General features: G+C 57.1%; 1 protein-coding gene across 1 annotated transcript in view; it reads left to right on the top strand.

Annotated features, from left to right (window-relative positions):
• Window positions 1–908: 908 nt before the first annotated feature.
• Window positions 909–18,304, top strand: part of ADGRG1 (adhesion G protein-coupled receptor G1) — a gene marked incomplete at its 3' end in the record, with an annotated part of 30,854 nt that continues 13,458 nt past the window's right edge. Inside the window, exon 1 of the mRNA XM_082863190.1 lies at window positions 909–995. The remainder of the gene's footprint in view (window positions 996–18,304) is intronic.

Below are 18,304 nucleotides of genomic sequence, written 5' to 3'. Positions count from 1 at the left end.
ACCAGAAGGGGAATGGGGGCATCGGCCCATTTCCAGATTTCTCTCTTTGAGCTTTTGGAACCACCAGGAATGGTTCCTCACCTGGGCCTCAGTTTCCCCTTTGGCCCAGCAGATGGACTGGGCGGCCATTTCCAGAAGCCCCTGGGGTCTCAGAATCCAGATCTTGAGTCTTGGAATGTTGAAACTGTGAGTGCTTGGGGGAGCGCTGAGGTGGATCCCCTTGCCGGGGGGGACTAACAGAGGCTCAGGGAGGAGTCAGGTCAGGTAGCCAGTTGTGTGTGGCCTGGGTGGCCGCATGCCAGGCTGCTTGACACCCCCCTTCCCCAGCGTGCCTTCCGCCCTGCTGGTCAGCGCCGGCTCCTGCCTGCTGCCCAGGAGGCTGGGCTTTCTTTCAGGAAAGGGCCGTTGTTGCCGGGCCTGGGTGCGGGGTCGGGGTGGGGGGGGCAGCATCGGGGTGGCCTGTTGCCATAGCAACCCTGGCCTCTCGGGCGGGAACTCTGTGGAGAACAGCCCTGGGGAAGTAACAGATGGAGGGCGAGGAGGAAGACTTATCTCCGACCAGCATCCGTCCATGAAGCCTGGCACCTGTCTGCCTGGATCGGGGGCGGGTGAGGCTGAAGTGCCCCCCTTGCCCAGAGCTGAGTCATGGGCATCCCCCAGTGTCCCCGCCTCGGCTCTCTCAGCCCTGCCCCCTCCCAGCCTCCCTCTGAGAAATCTGTGACTCACGTACGGTCCCGTCATCCCCAGCCGAGCTGGGAGCAGGGAGGAGCCCAGCTGGGGCAGGAGGGGGGTGTCCCCCGACCCAAAAACACAAGCCGGCGCGTCTCCGGGCTCCACACTGGCTGCCTGCCTTGCCCTGCCTCAGGAGAGGGGCTGGTAGCCTCCACACTCACCAGCTCTCTCAGAAACGGGACCACAGCTGGCAGGTTAAGCCTCGGAGGGGGATCTTGAAAGGCGGTTCAGCTGCCCGGCCCCGCGCAGGACCTTCTACCCAGGTACCAGATCAAGGGCATGACGGCAGGAGGGAGGAGGGATGGGAGTGTGTGCAGCAGAGGGTGGGGTGGCAGTGGACCGGGGCGCCGAAGTCTTGGTATCTGGGTGGGAGCTAGCCCACAAGAGCAGTGCTGTGCAGGGTCTCTAGAGTTGGGGGTGGATGGACAGGGAGACGCCTGGGAAGGGGACGGGCCTGAGAGGATGGAACCTCTCAGAGCCACTAGCCATTTGTTAGCTGGGGAAACTGAGGCTCAAAGTGATAGAGTCCCTGGGCGCTGCAAGCTGGGTCTGCTCTGTGGGTGGTGAGATACTGTGCTCTCCTGCCCCCACTGTACAGATGGGAGAACCAAGCTTGTGAGAGGACAGGGGCCTTACCTAAGGTCACAGAACAAGTCTGGGGATGGAAAGCCAGCCTCCCGCCTCGGGGAGGAAAGGATGCTGCCGGGGGCTGAGCATGGGCACGTGAGGGCAGCCTTGCCTCAGCTGCCCGGATGCTGCATCTGGGGCCCCCCAGTGAAACAGGGGCAGTCTGGCTCTTCATGGCCCGGGCCACCTTTAGGAGGAGATGGTCCTGGCAGTGGGGTCTGAACATGGGGGACCTGGGATGAGAGAGAACGTCCAGGAAACCAGCAGCAGTAGACGGGGAAGCAGCGGCTGAGGGCTGGAGCGCTCCCTGCTTGTTAACCGCCAGACCCCAGGCCCCCGTCTGCCCGGTGCTGATAGGGTTTCCCCACCTGGGAACTGCTGGTTCCTCTCCTCCCCGCCTCCCCAGCCAGCCTCCTTCCTGTGGTAACGAGTTGGGGTCTCTCATGGCCCCATGGGAAGGGGCTGGTGTTCATTCTACTGAGGCAGTGGGGGGGGGCGTGAGTTAAGGCAGGACCCTCTCACCTGCCCCACTCCCATCCTGCCTTGGAGCAGCTCTGGCCTGGGCTAGGTGGGGTGGGGAGGAATAGCCTTTGTGGCTCTAGAGGGCCAAAGAAGTTTTGTTTTTTTTAAAATAAATTATTTTATTTATTTATTTTCGGCTGCGTTGGGTCTTCGTTGCTGTGCGCGGGCTTTCTCTAGTTGCGGCGAGCGGGGGCTACTCTTCGTTGCAGTGCGCGGGCTTCTCGTTGCGGTGGCTTCTCTTGTTGCGGAGCACAGGCTCTAGGTGCGCGGGCTTCAGTAGTTGTGGCACGTGGGCTCAGTAGTTGTACCTCGCAGGCTTAGTTGCTCCACGGCATGTGGGATCTTCCCAGACCAGGGATTGAACCCATGTCCCCTGCATTGGCAGGCGGATTCTTAACTACTGTGCTACCAGGGAAGTCCCAGAAGTTATTCATATAAACAATTATTGAGCACCTACTGTGTGCCTGGTACTGTTCTGGGGGGGGACACAGCAGCGAATGAGACAAATGAGGTGTGGGTGGTCCAGAGCCAAGTCCCTGCCCCCTTGCTGCAGATACCCTGAGGGCAGAGGGTTGATTCCTCTCGATTGGAGGCTGAGTGGGGAGAAGCGTCTCGGGTCAGTGAGAGCCACCAGCTGCTGAGTTGGTTCCCCAGAGCCCAGGCCAGGGGTCCCGTGAGGTCTTCCCTGCCAATATCCAGGGCAGGAATAGATCTTGGGACCAGATCTGAGTCCCTTTACTGCAGGGACTCTAGGGACCTGAGATGCAGCCCCACCTTGGTCATAGTATCACCGTGGCCGCCTTGCCTTGCCTCTGTCTCTGGGCCTCAGTTTTCCCAGCTGCTAAGTGGGCATGTGGGGTGGGTTAATAGCTGCCCTGCCTGCTGTGGTCCCAGTCTTGGCTCCGAGAACGTCAGGGTCGTGAAGGACGCCTCTCCAAGTGTGGTGTGGGAGGCGGAGGCTGTGCTAGGGAGGCTGCACTGTTGTGCTGGCTTTGGTGCCCTGGGCCACTGGGCAGGACCTGGTCAGCCTGGCCGGGACACCCTCATCTTGCCAGGGACACAAACAAGGCAGGATCTGAGGCTGACGAGTGAGATAAGCTTGCTGGTGGAGGAGGAGAGAACCTCCTGACCTGGGAGGACCCGGAGGCTCTGCAGAGGGCCCAGAGTCTGGCCTTGGGTGCTGGTGGGGAGGGGAGGAGGGTTTGGTGTACACGTATGGGGATTGGAGGGAAGAGGGAGGCAGCATTCCTGGCAGAGGAAGCTGCATGGGAAAAGGTTTGGGAATGATGAGAACTGCGGGGAGTGGGGCAGGCAATGGCACTGGAGACCCGGCATGCGTCATTTTGGGGACCTGGAGTGCCAGGCTGGCAGATCCCAATCTGCTCTCAGGGGAAGGGATGGCGGGGAGACTTGGGTGGTACTGCAGCCAGGCCAGGTGGGTGCCAGGTGGGGTCTGGGTGCCCAGGATGCCACCCCAGCTGGGTAAGGAGGGCAGGGTTGTGATGCAGGGCTGACCTGGTTGCCCCAGGCCCGGGGCTTCTACTTGGAGGGCAGCTTCATGGCTGTGGGGATAGAGAGGGGCGGTGGTCGCCCAGCCCAGGAGAAGGGCAGGTAAAAGAGGGGCCGGGGCTGTGGCCGGGTCTGTGTGTAGTCGGGGTCGCCTTCCCAGCGGGGCCCGGCATGACAGATTTGGGAGGGGCAGGGCAGGGACAGCCATGAAGGGGGCCACACGACGGTGCTCTCGCTGAGCCGGGCCCCAAGTCACTTCATCCTCCGCAAGAGCTGCGTGTGGGTGATGGGTGGTGGGACTGCGCCCCTTTCGGGGATGCAGTGAAGAGTCAGGGGCAGGGCTGGTGAGAGTGGTGGGGGAAATGTGGCAACACAGCCCAAATGTCAGTGCCGCCAGCCCACCCAGAACCAGAGCAGTCTCAGCACCCCAGCCCGACCCGGGGTGGCCCTGTGGACCTTCCTTCCGACTCGCAGCAGATGGGGCATCACATGAGCAAACGCGGCAGCTGGGGCACCAGGACCCCGGGGACCAGGCAGATGGCAAGTGGGGGCAGGGCGGGGCTGGCACAGAGGGACCTCTCAAACGGGGTGGGGTGGGGTCCTGGCTGGGCCCCAGCCTCCCAGGCTTGCCCTCCCCCAGTCTGGTCCTCACACCCCATCAGGAGTTCCTTGAGACCCATGGGGAAGCCTGCAGATTTGGGGGTCAGGACAGGGCTGCTGAAGGGGAGAGCTTGGGACATACATTTTCTGATCCCTGCCCGGTGCCTGCACTGGCACCAGTGGGTTGAGACACCCCCTGCAGGCCCCTCAAGCCCCCAGCTCTCCCTGGTTCCCTGGTGGCTCGGCTGGGCTAGAACAGTCCTGGACCCTCCCTGCCCTCGGACTCTGCTGGACCCTGGGCTCAGTGCTTTGCACACATGTTTTTGTTTTGTTTTGTTCTTTTGGCCATACCATGTGACCTGTGGGACCTTGGTTCCCTGACCAGGTATCGAACCCAGGCCCCCTGCATTGGAAGCACGGAGGTGTAACCACTGGACCGCCAGGGAAGCCCCTGCACACACATTTATTCCTGCCAGGCACAAGCTCCTGATGTGCCCATTTTAGAGATGAGGACACTGAGGCACAGAGGCTTACCCAGGAGTGACCGCTTATCTCCAGAGTCTGGGCTCTTTTCACTGTGCTCTCCTGCCCCCCTCAGTGGGGAGGGGGCTCCTCAGCCAGGCCAGAGTCTATGCTGGGGTCCCGCGGACATGTGCCCTTGTCTTGAACCCCATCCCTGCCGCTCCTAAGCCCATGCTCTTCTGGGGCGACAGGACCCACAGAGATAGCAAGGCTGCTTGTCTGGGGAGAATTTTGTTCCTCTCGGGTTGTGTGAACTTGGGCGTCTGCCTCATTTTCCTCATCTGGAAAAAGCAGATAACACTATTAGTGTCTACTTCAGGGGGCTGTTTTGAGCGTCAAGGTGTTAATGCAGTAAAGTGTTTACAACAGCACGTGGCCCATATGTTAGCCTTTACTATTAGGATCCTCCCCTTGGGCAAATGGGTGCACTGAGGCCCAGAGATAACGTGTAATAACTTGGGGGCAGTTCTTCCTGCCTTCCCGCCCTAAGGGAGCTGGAGCCACCTGGGCATCAGCAGGACTCTGCCCACCCCCACCTGCAGCCTGACTTGTGCTTTGGTGGGGAGGCCAGGGTGGTGGGAGTTGGGCTGGCGCTGGCTCAGGCGGTTTGTGGTGCACTTGGCAGTTCCAGGCAGGCCGAGATAAAAGCTGAGCCCTGGAGGAGCTGGCAGGGCTTCCAGGCACCAGGGAACAGGCCTCTGCATTAGAGGAAGATGGCCTGGGGGTGGGGGCCTCTCTGTCCGGGAGCCAGTCCTGCTCCAGTGCCCTGAAAGGCCGGTGGTTAGAGCAGAAGGCGTGAGGCAGGAGGGTGTGATGGAGGAGTTGGGAAGGGGGATGCTCACCTCCCAAATTATCAGGGAGCCGATGCTGCCCCTCGCTCTCCCTCATCCGATAGGCCTGCGCCTGGTAGATGCGTGCCTGGCCTCGTTGTGGGACTTCCATCTCCCACACACCTGCATGTGGCATTGCCTGGCGAGAGCTGTGGGCAGTGGGCAGGGCCGGAAGGAATCCTTGTGCGATTTCCTCAAAGCTGTACTTATCCTTTGTCCATGACCATACCTGGTGCACTCTCACGGGGCTATGCACACACCCCAGACCAGATGGGCAGAGTCTCTTCTCCGTCTCCTTGGCTGGCAGCCAAGAATGTGCAGGTCCCAATACCTGGGCCGGGCCCTGGTGCAGCACACGTCGCCATTTGTACTGGAAAGGACAGCCAATGTCTCCTCAAGGAAACCCTGCGCCGGGTGTCAGCACACCCAGGAGTCTGGCCTCTGCTCCCCCAACCTGGGTTTGGGGAACCGGAGTTGGGAGCTGTAGTAACTGTTGTCCAGGTAGGATGGGGATGCTTGCAGACCCCAGGAGCCTAGGGATGAGGGTCTGGCTCCTGGGCTGCGATGCCTTGGACCCACGGCACATCCTCTTGGGCCTCGTGCCATTCCCTAGGGAGGTTGTCACCTCCTCTCCATGTCCTACAGATTCCAGTGCTGCAGATGGGGTGCCGTGCGAGACAATGGGGGCAGCACGGGCAAAGGAGCGCACAGAGCTGGGTGTGGGTCCAGTTTCATCAGCTGTGTGACCCCACCCGGGAGAAGCCAGCTGGGAGAGTGGCTTCTTTCTGAGCCTCAGTTTTCCCAGTTGTAAAATGGGCTTAATAATGCCCACCGCTCACAGAGTGGCTGTGTGCATTGCAGGAGGCCAGGTGCACATCGTGTGGTTCGTCCTCCCGTGTGGTTCCCGTCACTGCCCCAGCTCCCTCACGAATCTCTGCAGGCTGGTTCTTGGGATACACCTGCCCCCAGGTGCCTAGACCCCAGGATCCTCCCTGGCCACAGGCACGTGCCATTTCCCCTCCTTGCTCCACCTTAGGGAGCCCACGGGGAGTCCAGACAGAAGCTTTGGCATTTGCAGCAGTGGGAATGTGACCCACCTTCATCAGCAAATCCCATGCCTGTGCCTCCTCTAGCCCTGGGCCCCAGGAGCAGGTGGTTGAGGGGCGTGGCGGTGGTTACTTTGCCTTCATGTAGAGAGAAAACTCAAATTTTGATCACAGATTCAGATGGGATCTCAGACCTCAAATAATCCAGCACCTGCAAAAGTATGTCTGTGGTCCCATTGGTTTAGGAAAGCCTTGTGCGCCCAGGCTTCTGCACTGCAGGACTTCTTAAGAGCCTTTACCAGGTGGCTCTGTATTGGATGTGAAGTTTCGGGTCCTGTCCTGGCTCTTAGGCTGTGCACAGTCTTGGGAGCTCCTCTCTGGCCAAGCACCTGGCAAAGGTGTATATGCCCCTAATCCCATCAAAGGCTGGGGAGTGGGGACAGCTCAGTGCTGGAATCTCCCTGCCCTGAGCATCAGGAACTGGCTCCGATTGGGAAGAGGCTTGGAGCCGGCCTGGCCTAGTCAGAGTCCCAGCTCTGTCTCATTCACTCATTCATTTATTAACTAGCTGTCATTGAGCATCTACCGTGGACCAGGCACTGTGGTACTAGGTACTGGAGATATGAGTGATGAGCAAGATGGATGAGACAGAGCAAACATGGAGAAATGGATAACAAGCACATTGCAGGGTCATTTCAGACAGTGTGAAGTGCTATAAAGTTCATAAGATACGGTGACATGGAAGAGAGTGATGAATGGGGAGGATAATTTTGGTTGGGTTGACATGGAAAGCTTAGGAGAGGGGACATTTGAATTAAGACCCGAGAAGGAACCAGTCAGGGAAAGAACCCCGAAAGAATGTTCTACGTTGAAGGGAAAGCATGTGCAAAGGCCCTGAGGTGTGTCTGAGAATAGAAAGAGGGCTCATGTGCTGGAGTTGGTGAAAGCAAGGAAGACGTAGGGTGGCGTAAGGTGGAGGGATTGGAGGGGGTCGCTAGCTTGTTTTCTTGGCAGTCGTGCTGCTCCGTGAGCGTCAGTTATCTGATTTATGAGGCTTACCATTTTGTCGCCGACCTCCACGCTGGTCAGGAGCGTTGTGGGTGTTAGATGAGGATAGTCAATCTCTCTGGCAGAGACTTGGTTCTGGGCAGCCCTGCGTTATTGTAGGTTTTAAAAATTATTGTCATTACAAGTGCTTAGTGACTATGGGTGGAACCGGGGATCCTGTGCCTCTGTTTCTCTGCGTGTCACTGCAGTTAGTGAGTGCCAAGTGTGTGTACAAGGCCAGGGGTGCCCCATCTGTGCCCTCCCTCTGGCTTCACTGAACCACAGCCCCCTGCCAGCTCCTTTTAAGTGTAGGATCTTTTGATCCAACAGTGATTGCCTTCTCTGGCCCAGCAGGCCCTGGAATCCTTTCCAGGCAAAGGTTCCACTGAGAACAGGAACTCCTTTCTTTGCTTTCTTTTCCTCTTCCTCTGGGGGCCAAAAATAGTGCCTGAATAGGACACAGCTCTGGGCCTGCAGTGAGACAATAGCCGCCTCCTGGCTCTGGTCCATCGGTGGGGGAGGAGGTGATGTTGGTGCAGGGGCACACCATCCCAAGGACCCCAGCCCCTGCTGCTTTTCCCATGGCCTCGGCCAGAAAGCATCCCAGAGCCCCTTGGAGTATGATTGCCAAAGGGATTCCTGCTTTTTCTGGGGAAGTGCTCTGAAGACCCTGGGCCCCTGAGCAGCCCCACTCTGCCTCCTGATCTGCTGCTGGTCTGGAGCTGAAGGCCTCAGTGGGGGCGCCCGACGGCCCTGGTTCTCTTCTGGGCCCTGGGTTCTCATGGGGCCACCCCATAGCTTTGATGTCCTTTTCCCTTTGACTCAGTGGCTACGAAAGACGTTTTAGAGATCAAAGGGATGTGTCCTCTTCAGATGAGGTGAGCTCCCTGTCACTGGAGGTGATCAAATAAAGTTTGGATGTGCACTGAATGGGGGGTGGGATTAGTCAAGCATCAGATGGATATTGGGTCTTGATGTCGTCGTGTCTCAGAGGAGATCGTGGGTTGAATTCCATACACCGCTCTTACCAGCTGGGTGGTCTTGAGCAAGTCACATCATGTTCCTGAGCCTCTCTCTCCGCATCTGTAAGATGGGTTCAACAGGGCTAACCTCGCAGAGTGGTGGGAATGGATCTCCAGAATGCTCAGTGTAGTGCCTGGCACATAGGCAGGGTTTCAGAAGCTTTGCCTCTGTTCTCCTCCCTCCCCAGACTGGTACTCACTCTGGGGTACAGAAAGGACCCACTCTTGGCCCCCAGGGAACTCTGGAGGAAAGCCAGGGGGAACCCCCAGCCCCAGGGCTAACTCAGAAAGAAGATTCCTGGTGGATTGTGGCAATCTGGGAAGGCTTCCTGGAGGAGGTACTCCCCTAAGATGCTTCCAGTGAAGTATTGTGCACATTCTGTGCTCATGGCAGCCAGTGGTGGAGATTAGACGGGTGTCTAGTGTGGGTCAAGGCCAAGGCCACAAGCTGGCAGCCTTCAGGGGCATATGTAGCTGATAGCAGGCATTTTTCATCACAGGGGTAGCCCCCACTAGTGTTCTAAAAAGATTTGGTTTTTAAGTCAATATTGACAAACATAGGCAGGTGTCCGCCAACGTACCCCATAATCTGGTGTCCTAAACTCTGCCTTTCTTCCTGCCAGCTCCCTACCTGGCCAGCATCCAAGTAAGGGGACTTGGGCACAGGACAAGTCAGGGCCTGCGCTGTGCTGGGTTGGAGCTGGGCAGTGACGTAGTCCCTGCAGCTGCCAACGGTTGCCAGGGCAACGGTTGCCAGGGGCTGCTGTCACCTGCGCCCCTTTTCCCGGGTTGGCGGCTGGGACTTGCAGCCCGTCTTCCCAGGCTGCCCGCTTTGTTTGAGGCTCCGGTGAGGGGGGCAGGGACCGAGGCTGGGGAGGCTCAGCTTCAAAGTGCCCGTCTGGCCTCTCGAAGTGGGGAGAAACTGACCCACCACCCCAGCGGGCTGCATCCTGCAAACAAGGCGAGCCCTTGGCCCACTCATTCACGCTCTTTATGTCTTTATAATCCACTTGATGACACGAAGGAGGAATCCAGGTATGATTCTTCCCCTCCTCCCGCCATTGCTTTCATTCGTGCTCCCGCTCCCCTCTCCTCACCAAATCCCCGCTTCTTATCCCCTCTCCCCTTTCCCTTGTTCACCCCCTCCCCCTCCATCTCTCTTCCCCTGTATCATCATCTTCTCCCTCCTCCTCTCCCCTCCATTTCCCCTCCATCCCCCTTCCCCCTCTCCCTTCTTCCCAACACTGAGAACTTAGCGGATGGGTAAGGTGGGGTTGGGGCTGGGGTGACACTAGGGACCCTGGGAGAGTCAGAGATGCTACTCTGAGGGGACCTGGTCAGTGAAGCAGACAGCAGATCAGAACCACCAGGAAGTGGTTGGGGGTAAGGGCCTCACACCCCACACCCCTTCCCTCTGCCACACTCCAGCTAAAATTCAGTTTCTGGGCTGTACCCCCATCGTCAAAGACAAGCCTCCGAGGATGCTGGAAGGGGAGGTCCAGGGCCTGCAGGTGGCTGAGAGTGTAGGAGTGGGGCTGGGATACGGTCCTGACAGAGCTCCAGGTCCAGGGTCCTCGGAGGAAAGTGTTCATCTCATCTCGAGGAAACACATTTTTGGAAGCATCTTTTACTACGAATTTTAAAGAGAAGCCCTTTCTAACAGTCAGTTCATGTCCAGGGGAAACGCTGCAAAGTCAAGAGCATGGGTTCTGGAGTCAGGCTCTGAGGCTGCACCTCGAGCTGTGTGATCTCCGGCAGGTAACTTGATCTTCTAGGGCCTTGTTTGTTAAATGGGCATAATGGTACTCGTCTCATAAGATTTGGGGGAGGATTAAATGTGTTCGCTTGTGTAGAGAGCTTAGAATCAAGTCTTGCATTTTCAGAGAGCTTCATTGATGCTAGCTTTGTGACCAAGATCTATTAGTGATGGCATCGTGGGTCTGCGACATTTGGTAATTCTGTTAGAGGGCAAGATAGAATACTATATTTCCACTTTTTCTGTTAGACATCCCTAACAAATTTTATATTATACTCCAATAAAAATTAATTAAAAAAAGAAAAAAAAAATGCTAGCTTTGTGGCTGGAGGTGGTGAGTGCCCTGTCTGTGGGCGTGTGCAAACAGCAGTGGAGGACCCGGTGAGGCAGCGATGTATGCTCAGAGAGCTGGGATGGGATCCTGGTCTGTGCCTCCGCCGACCTTTCCCGGAGGGAGCTGGAACCTCAGCCTCGCCCAGGCCCACTGCCCTCGTGGGGGAGGACGCCTGGCTGTGTGTCCTGTCCACCCCTCAGCCAGGGATCTGGGACCCAGAAGAGAAGATAAAAAAGGGAGGGCTGGCGGCTGACCTTGGGAACGCTAAGGGTCCTGTGCTCCAAAGGCGGGCATTCTGCCAGGCCCGGGGGAGTCGAACTGCAGCCCCCCTCAAAATGAGCAGGGAGGTGACTGGGCTGACCTTGTAAGCCTGGCCTTGGGCAGTTCGGGAATATAGATGCTGAAGGGGAACTGCAGCCATACAGCTGAGGTCCGTCTGTGGTTTGAGAGGGAAGACAGGCTGGCCAGGAGAGGAGATGGCCAGCATCTTTTCCCTTTGCTGGCAGCTGGGAGGTAAGCCCTGCCCTTCCCTGGAAGCATCCTGAGACCCTGGGCTATGGAGAAGACAGACAGGGGACAGGGATCATAGTCACCTCCTCGACGGAGGAAGAAGCTGAGGCCCAGGGAGGGGACAGGCTGGTCCAAAGGTCTCAGGGCCAGTTAGCTGTGGAGCTGGTCCTGGACCCTATGCTCCCCCTGCTCTGGGAGTCTGCATTCCTTGGGCAGGTGCTGACTGGTGAGTGCTCTGGGGTCCTGGGGTCCAGCCTCAGCTGCTCCTCTTGGGGAGGGCTGTGGGGAGACTTGGCTGTGGGCTGCAGGCTGCCCCAGGGGCGCGGAGCTGGGCAGGGCCGGAGCCACTGTCCCGGGACAGCTCGTGAGAAGTCCTGCTGCCTGAGCCCCACTCCAGACTGGGCCAGACCTGGGACCCTTCCTAATCCCTCCTCTTCCCTGAGGTTCTAGGTCTTTTCCATCCCCACTCAGATTCTGAAAGGCTTTGATTCTCAGCTCCTAGAAGCTCTTGCATTCTCATCGCCTCTTTCTCCCTCTCTTTCTTTTTCTCTCTCTCCCTCCCTCCCTTTCAGTCCCAACATTCTAAGTGTCTCAGCTGCTTGAGGTGACTGTGGCTGGCTTTAATGGAATAGCCAATCTGGAAGCAGGGATGGTAGTGCCCCTTTCCCCAAGAGCTGGTGCTGCCGGCCAAAGGGAGGTGGGATGGGGCCGAATATAACCCAGGCTCCCCCAGGACCTCTCACCTGGAAGTGTCAAAGATGGTGATGAGTTGCCCTCGGGCACATCACAGCCTAAATGGCTCCTGCTAGTTAATGGCCTCTGGGACAGCTCGGAGGGGAGGGGAGGGGAGGGGAGGGGGCTTAGAGGCTGGGAGGGGGCATGCTGACAGGCTTCTTTTCTATGTGGTGTCAAGATTTCCGAGAGCTCCTTTTTTCATGTTGGTAACCGGCGTCCTGCAAAAGAGGCTGCACCTCCACATTGGGCTGGGAAACTAAGCCTGACCAAGCTCTGTAGATTTTCTTTCTGCAGGACTTATCAGAACCTTTGATGTGTTAATTCACAAGACCAAGTAGTGCCTGCAGTATTTCTCTAACTTGGGAACTAGAGCTTCTTAGGAAGTGCTTAGCAAAGTTACCTCTTGGTAAAATCAGGGAGGTAGCCCCAGAGAAGGGAAGGAAGGGACTCCGGAGGCCACAGTGGCTAAAAGCACGGGCTTTGAGATCTGGCCGACTGGAGTTTGAATCCTGGCTTGGCTACTTGCTCTGTGATCCTGGCTGCCACTTAGCCTCTTTGGACTTTCGTTTCCTTGTCTTTAACGTGGGGGTAATAAGAGCATTTGTTTCACAGAGGTAAGGTGAGGATTGAACGATCATTTGGGAAAAGTGCTTTGCACGGTGCCGGGCGCAAAGTGAGCGCTTGCTGAACGGGAACTGTCATCCCCCTCACTCTTCTTCTTGGATTCCAGGGCCCTTTTCACTGTGCCAGACAGACCTCTGTTTATTCCCACTCGCCATCTGCTGTTCTGCCAGGCACTGTGTGGCTGGAGTGTGGGGGGCAGTTGGGTGAGGATGTGGAGGCCTGAGGCCCAGGGTGTGGGGACCTTCACAGACGTGTCACAAGGCTGGCATCCCAGGGAGGAGGACTGGTGTGTGCAGAGCTTTGGAGGTGGGAACACTCAAGCCCAGGCTCATCTCTGGTGACTGTCGGTTGGCCTCTCTGAGGCCTCGTAAGTAAACACTCCAGTTCCAGATAAAGCAGGTCACCAGGTGGGTGGCTCTGGTTAGCTGGCTTTCCGGGAGAACCCAGCGTCCTTTCACCTGGGCAGGTGCCCCGTTCCTCCCCTTCCCGGTCTCCCCGCAAGGCCAGGGCCCGTCTGGGCACGCAGAGGGAGCCATGGCCCAGGGACGTGGCTGGACCACAAGGTGTGGGGTGGTGGGCCCTGCGCGGGCGGGGCAGCCCTCCAGCAGGTCTGGTGCACGAGTGTGGGACCCATCCAGGCAGTGAGCAGGCCAGGCCTTGGCATCCGCCGGCCCCTGCGGGCAGGCAGCTAGCTTAATTTTTATTCTCTTTTATTGTAGAAAAATTCCTGAAACCTGAGGTCACTCTGTTTTCCCCAGCCAGGCCAGAACACCCTTCCTGTGGGGAGTTCTGTGTGGTCACCTAGCTGGGGCCTCGGTCACCTGGCTTGCAGAGCAGGACGAGAGGGAGGAGAGAGGGGCTCCATGTGTGCCAGCTGTGCTGCCAGGAGCCACGGGCACTGCTGAGAGGCTGGCGGCTGGGCTGGGAGTGAGGCGTGGTCCGGGGTCCCACCGGCTCTGATGGGGTACCTCATTTGTTTGTTGGGTACGTGGTGTTTCTAAGTTAGATTGACATTTACAAAAGAGTTTGGAAACGGCTGGTGGAGGGTCCTCTCCACCCCCGACACCACTCCTGTGGAGGAAACACCTGCGGTAGAGCCTCTGCTCTCTTCTAACGTTCCTCCTCACTCTCGCACACGTGTGGTGCGCACACGTGCGCGCACACCTACATCCACACTCGTGTGTGCTTCTACCCTCAAGGACTTCACGCTCGCCAACCCTCTCTTGGCCAAATCCTTCTTTCCTAAGGCCCTTTGCCCAGGGCTGGGGGAGGGGCCTAGCCGGCAGCTCCGTTTTGCCCCCTCTTCCCCTCCCCCCACTGGAGAGCAGTTGAGGATGGGGGCTGGAGCTGCAGAGCTGAGCTGGGTCGTCTCCCTACTGTCCCTCCCCCCGCCTCCCCCAGGAGGGCAAGACCAGGCTCACACCTGAAGACCCACTCAGGCAGGGGCTCCTTCCCCCACCCACGCCCTCCTGCGCCCAGCTGTGCCTTGGGAGGCTCCTTCCAGGTTCCTGGCACCCTGCTAAATGCTGGGTGAACCAGCCAGGGTGGTGATTCATCCTCACCACCAGTGAGGTTGAGAAGAGGTACTGCGGGGAAGCAAGCTGTCCCGGACCCTGTCCAGGGCCAACCTCTCACCATCTGAGTGATTCGGGGCTGGGCCCTCCCCGCCTCTGCCTCTGGTAAACAGGACTCCTGGTGTTATCCCCAGACCTGCAGCATCTGCTCCTCCGGGTGCAGGGGCCTGTGAATCTGCATTTTAGTGAACTTCCTCGGGTGGTTCTGACCCGTGGGTGGGTTTGGGTACCTCTGATAGTAACGCCTCATGGCAAAGGGAGCACATAGGGTTGAGTGTAGGTCATGGTTGGCCCCCTTCCCTGAGCCCCACCCAGAACACAGAAGTTAGTTCTGATGGCAGATGGGCCCTTAGGCAAAGCTTCATGGGGAGGGTGTGTCTTCACTGAGTTTCAAAGGATGAGTTGGGTCATGGAGTTAGGAAAGGCATTCCAGACAAAGAGACAGGTTGGCCGGGGGGTGGATAAGTTTGTGGTCCACAGTGTATGTTACGGGCAGGAGAAGGAAAGGTATGGGGGCCCAGGTCCAGGTCATCTTCCTGGGGAGGTGCCTTCCCAGGAAGGGTTAACCGCAGAGCTGCCCAGGTCCTGTCCACTCAACTTCCACCTCCATCCTCCGAGGAAATGGGTTTTCCAGGAGCCTGGACTGGGCCCGCGGTGACTCGTGGCTCTACATGGATGGCAGAGGAAGTGACTCAGGCCCCGGCGGGAGAAAGTGAGCCACGGGTGCCCTGCCTGTTTCCCCCTCCCCCACCACGAGGATGGGCAGGGCTGGGCCTGCAGCCCGGGCCCAGCCAGCCCTGGGGATGGGCAGCCGGGGAGTCTCGGCTTAAAGGAGCCCTGGTCCCCTCCGCTCTGCCTGGATCCTTGGGGACTCTGTGATCGTGGCCCCCATTGTGTCAGGCTGGGCCAGACTGTTTTGTTCTCTGTGTTTACGGAAGGCCTGAGGTCAAGGGCAGCTGCTCCAGAAGGGGAGCTGGGGGATGGGGGCATCCCTAGGGGGCTCGGCCCCCCCAAATCCTCTCTCCCAGGCTGGAGTTGTCTGCACTGCCTGTGGTCTTGGCTGACCCCGGCCCCACCATTTTTCTCTCCTTTTCTTTGGGGGTCTGCCAAAGCCAGGGGGGCATGCATCTCTAGAAACTGACAGTGCCAGCGCTGCAAGGAGTTCTCTAGGGTGAGACGGAGGTCTGTGTCTTGGCTCCACTGGTGGAGATCTCGGAACAGATGGCCCTTCCCTAGTCTCAGTTTCCTGATCTGTGAAATGGCAAAGGATTTCTTGATAACGTAGATGGTGCCCCAGTTCAGCTCTCCTGTCCTTCAGAGGCTTCTGGGGACAGGCTCAGTTCCAGGCTGTGAGGAGGGAAGTTTTCTGGGTGGGGTTTCAGTCTTCCCGGAAAGGAAATTCATGCTCTAAGAATTTCCCATCAAGGTGCTTTGGAAGTTGAGCTGGCTGTGGGGGCCCCGAGGGGATTACATGGAGGGTGGGAGGGAAGGTATAGGAGTAGGAACCCGTGACAGGCCCAGGGGTTGATTGAGGGGCACGCGTGAGCTGGTCAGGAAGGATACAGAGATATCTAGCCGACACCTATGGTGCCTGCCGTGTGCATGGCCCTGCTCTAAGTCCTCTACAGGTATCAATTCATTTAATTCTCACAACGACCCTTGCAGGAGTCTCAATTTTTATTCCTATCTACAGGTGATGAGAGTGAGGCCCAGAGAGGGTGAGTAACTAGCCCAAGGATACACAGCTATTGAGTAGGGGGACTGGGATTTGAACCCAGACAGTCTGCCTCCAGAGTCTACTAAGGGTGGGTTAAAGGAAGCCAGGCAGTCCCTCCCCTCAAATCCCAAGAATGTCCATAGGACTAGAGTTGTTCACCTTGGAGTGGCTATTCAAGTTGCCAAGGTAGAGTGGGGATGAGCCAGGAATGTCAGGTCATGCCATTGATCCCTGTCTGTTGGAATCATGGTAGTTCACAGTGGTGCAGCCTCACTTGTATCCCTCCAGTGATGGGGAGCTCACTCTCTGTTTCCACCTTTTTGCTCTCAAAGGAATCAGTCCAGGAGGATTGATGAAAGCAGATGATTCTGCCCTGTCCTGGGCCCTGTATACCGATAGTGGTAGCTCACTTTGAAGGTCAGTGGGCCGGAGAGATACATGGATTCTGGCCAGCTCCATCCTTGTTTTCTGTATGATGTCAGGAAATCACTGGCCCTCTCTGGGCCTTGAGTCCAAATGCCATAGATGGAAAATTGGGGCCAAATCTGCAAAGTGATTGTGAGCTCTGAGTTCAGAAATATAAAGCAGGGGTCAAAGCAGGGGTCGGGGGGGGGCTTCCTGGAGGAGGTGTCATTTGGATTGGGGATCAGATGTAGACAGCGACCGGCAGAAAAAAGAAGGAAAGAGAAAGGGTCCAGGAGAGACATGTTTCTGTCCCTGGATGCTGGATTTCCTTTCACTGGTCTGGAGTGGCAGTTTCAAAAGGAGCCAAAATGGGAGACACTGCTTTGGAAAGATCCCCAGTGTTCTCCTTACTTGCAGCAAGTAATAAATCAATCCTTCTCCCTAAAAACAAAAACACCAAAAACCAAAAAAAAAAACCCCAAAAGGAGCCAAAATGCTCAGAGAGGACGCAGAGTGAAACCTTAAATATCACAATGTAGGAAACAGCGGCCATTCCCCCAAACACTTTCACATCCTTCCTCTCAGGGGTCTTGTGATGTCACCAGGGCAGGATGATGAAGCCAACTGACCAATGATTAGACTGACCAGGCCCTAGAAATTGGGGTTCCATTACACATGGTGGGACACTGGAGACGGGCTCTAGCTTGAGGGGGCCAGCTTTGTTCAGGGAAGGCCCAGCCCAGGAAGGAGACAGTGAACTCCTGCATGGACCACCCCTCCATTTAATGCTGCCCTTAAATATTCCATCCAAAAGCCACTTCTTCCTGGAAGCCCTCCTTGGTTTCCTCCCAAAGTCAAACTCCTCTCATGCCCCATAGTTGCCAGGCTTCCTTTTGTCTGGCTTGTGGCAGATGATTGCATCTGTCACCACAGCCATATGTAGTGCCTCACAGGATGAGGATGGCTGTTCGTGACTGCCAGCACCCAGCTCAGTCATAAGGCCAGCTGGCAGTGGGGAGGGCCAAGCCACCCAGCATCTCTCTATAAGTACCAGGCACGCAGGTTCCCTGCCAGGCACTACAGTCCTGACCAGGCAGAGAAAGCCCTTGGTGTCTGGAACAATCTCGGGCAAATCATTTAATTCATTGGATCTCAGGTTCCCTGTCTGTGAAATGGGCCAATGGTAGGGCTGACTTCACAGGGGAATGAAGATTAATACAGGTATAGGGGTGAGGGGGTGGGTCAGCACAGGCTGGCAGGTAGTAGGTACTAAGCTAATAGAGGCTGGGGTGGGGGGCATTCTACAAGAGGATGGGGCTGAGGGGAACTGGATCTCCCCCGACTTGGGCCACACTATGTCTCCCGGCCAGACTGGGACGTCCCCCTGCCTTTCCAGCTGCCCTGGGAACTGGCTCCCCCTGGTGGCCATAACAGGAAGTGCTTGTCTCCTCTATCCCCTGGCTGTAGAGGGCGCTGTGGCTGCACTGATCCTTCACTCCATTTCCCTCACTGTCCACCTGCCCAGCGACCTCCGTGCACACTAGGCCCTGTGCACAGAGATGGACCAGCAGCTCCCTGGCTAGCACCAGGAGGAGGGATGTACCATCCTGCACCTCCCAGAGTTGGCTAACGGGACCCTATGAAACAGAAACAGACACACAGACATAGAGAGCCAAAGGAGGCCAGGACTGACTGTAGAGGGAGTTGAGGAAGGCTTCCTGAAGGAGGTGACCTCTGAGCTGGGTCTTAGGGATGATGATGGTGAGGTTCCAGGAGGAGAGCCCTGCAAGCCCCCTTTTTCCTGTGTCTTCTTCAGGCCTGGAGGGGGCAGCGTGGTTGGGGTGGTTCCTGGTGGTGCTGGGGAACCTCTCCCCCCACCAGTTCTAGCCTGATGAGCCCATCACTGCTGGATCTGGAGGGAGGTACTATTATTCGTCCTGTTTTCCACGACCCTTTTACAGGGTCATGCAGCGAGCAAGAGGTGGAGCTGGGACTTGAACTCAGCCACTGCCTCTTTTTAATTTTTTTAATTTTTGCATTTTAATTTTATTTTATTGAAGAATAGTTGATTTGCAATGTATTGATTTCTGCTGTACAGCAAAGTGACAGTTATACATATATATTCTTCTTCATATTCTTTTCCATTATGGTTTATCACAGGTTACTGAATATAGTTCCCTGTGCTATAAAGT

Source organism: Leucopleurus acutus (genome assembly GCF_964270905.1).
Source record: "Leucopleurus acutus genome assembly, chromosome: 20".
Lineage (NCBI taxonomy): Eukaryota > Metazoa > Chordata > Mammalia > Artiodactyla > Delphinidae > Leucopleurus > Leucopleurus acutus.
Note: the sequence above shows the minus strand (reverse complement) of the source record. Positions and strands in the feature narration are given on the sequence as shown.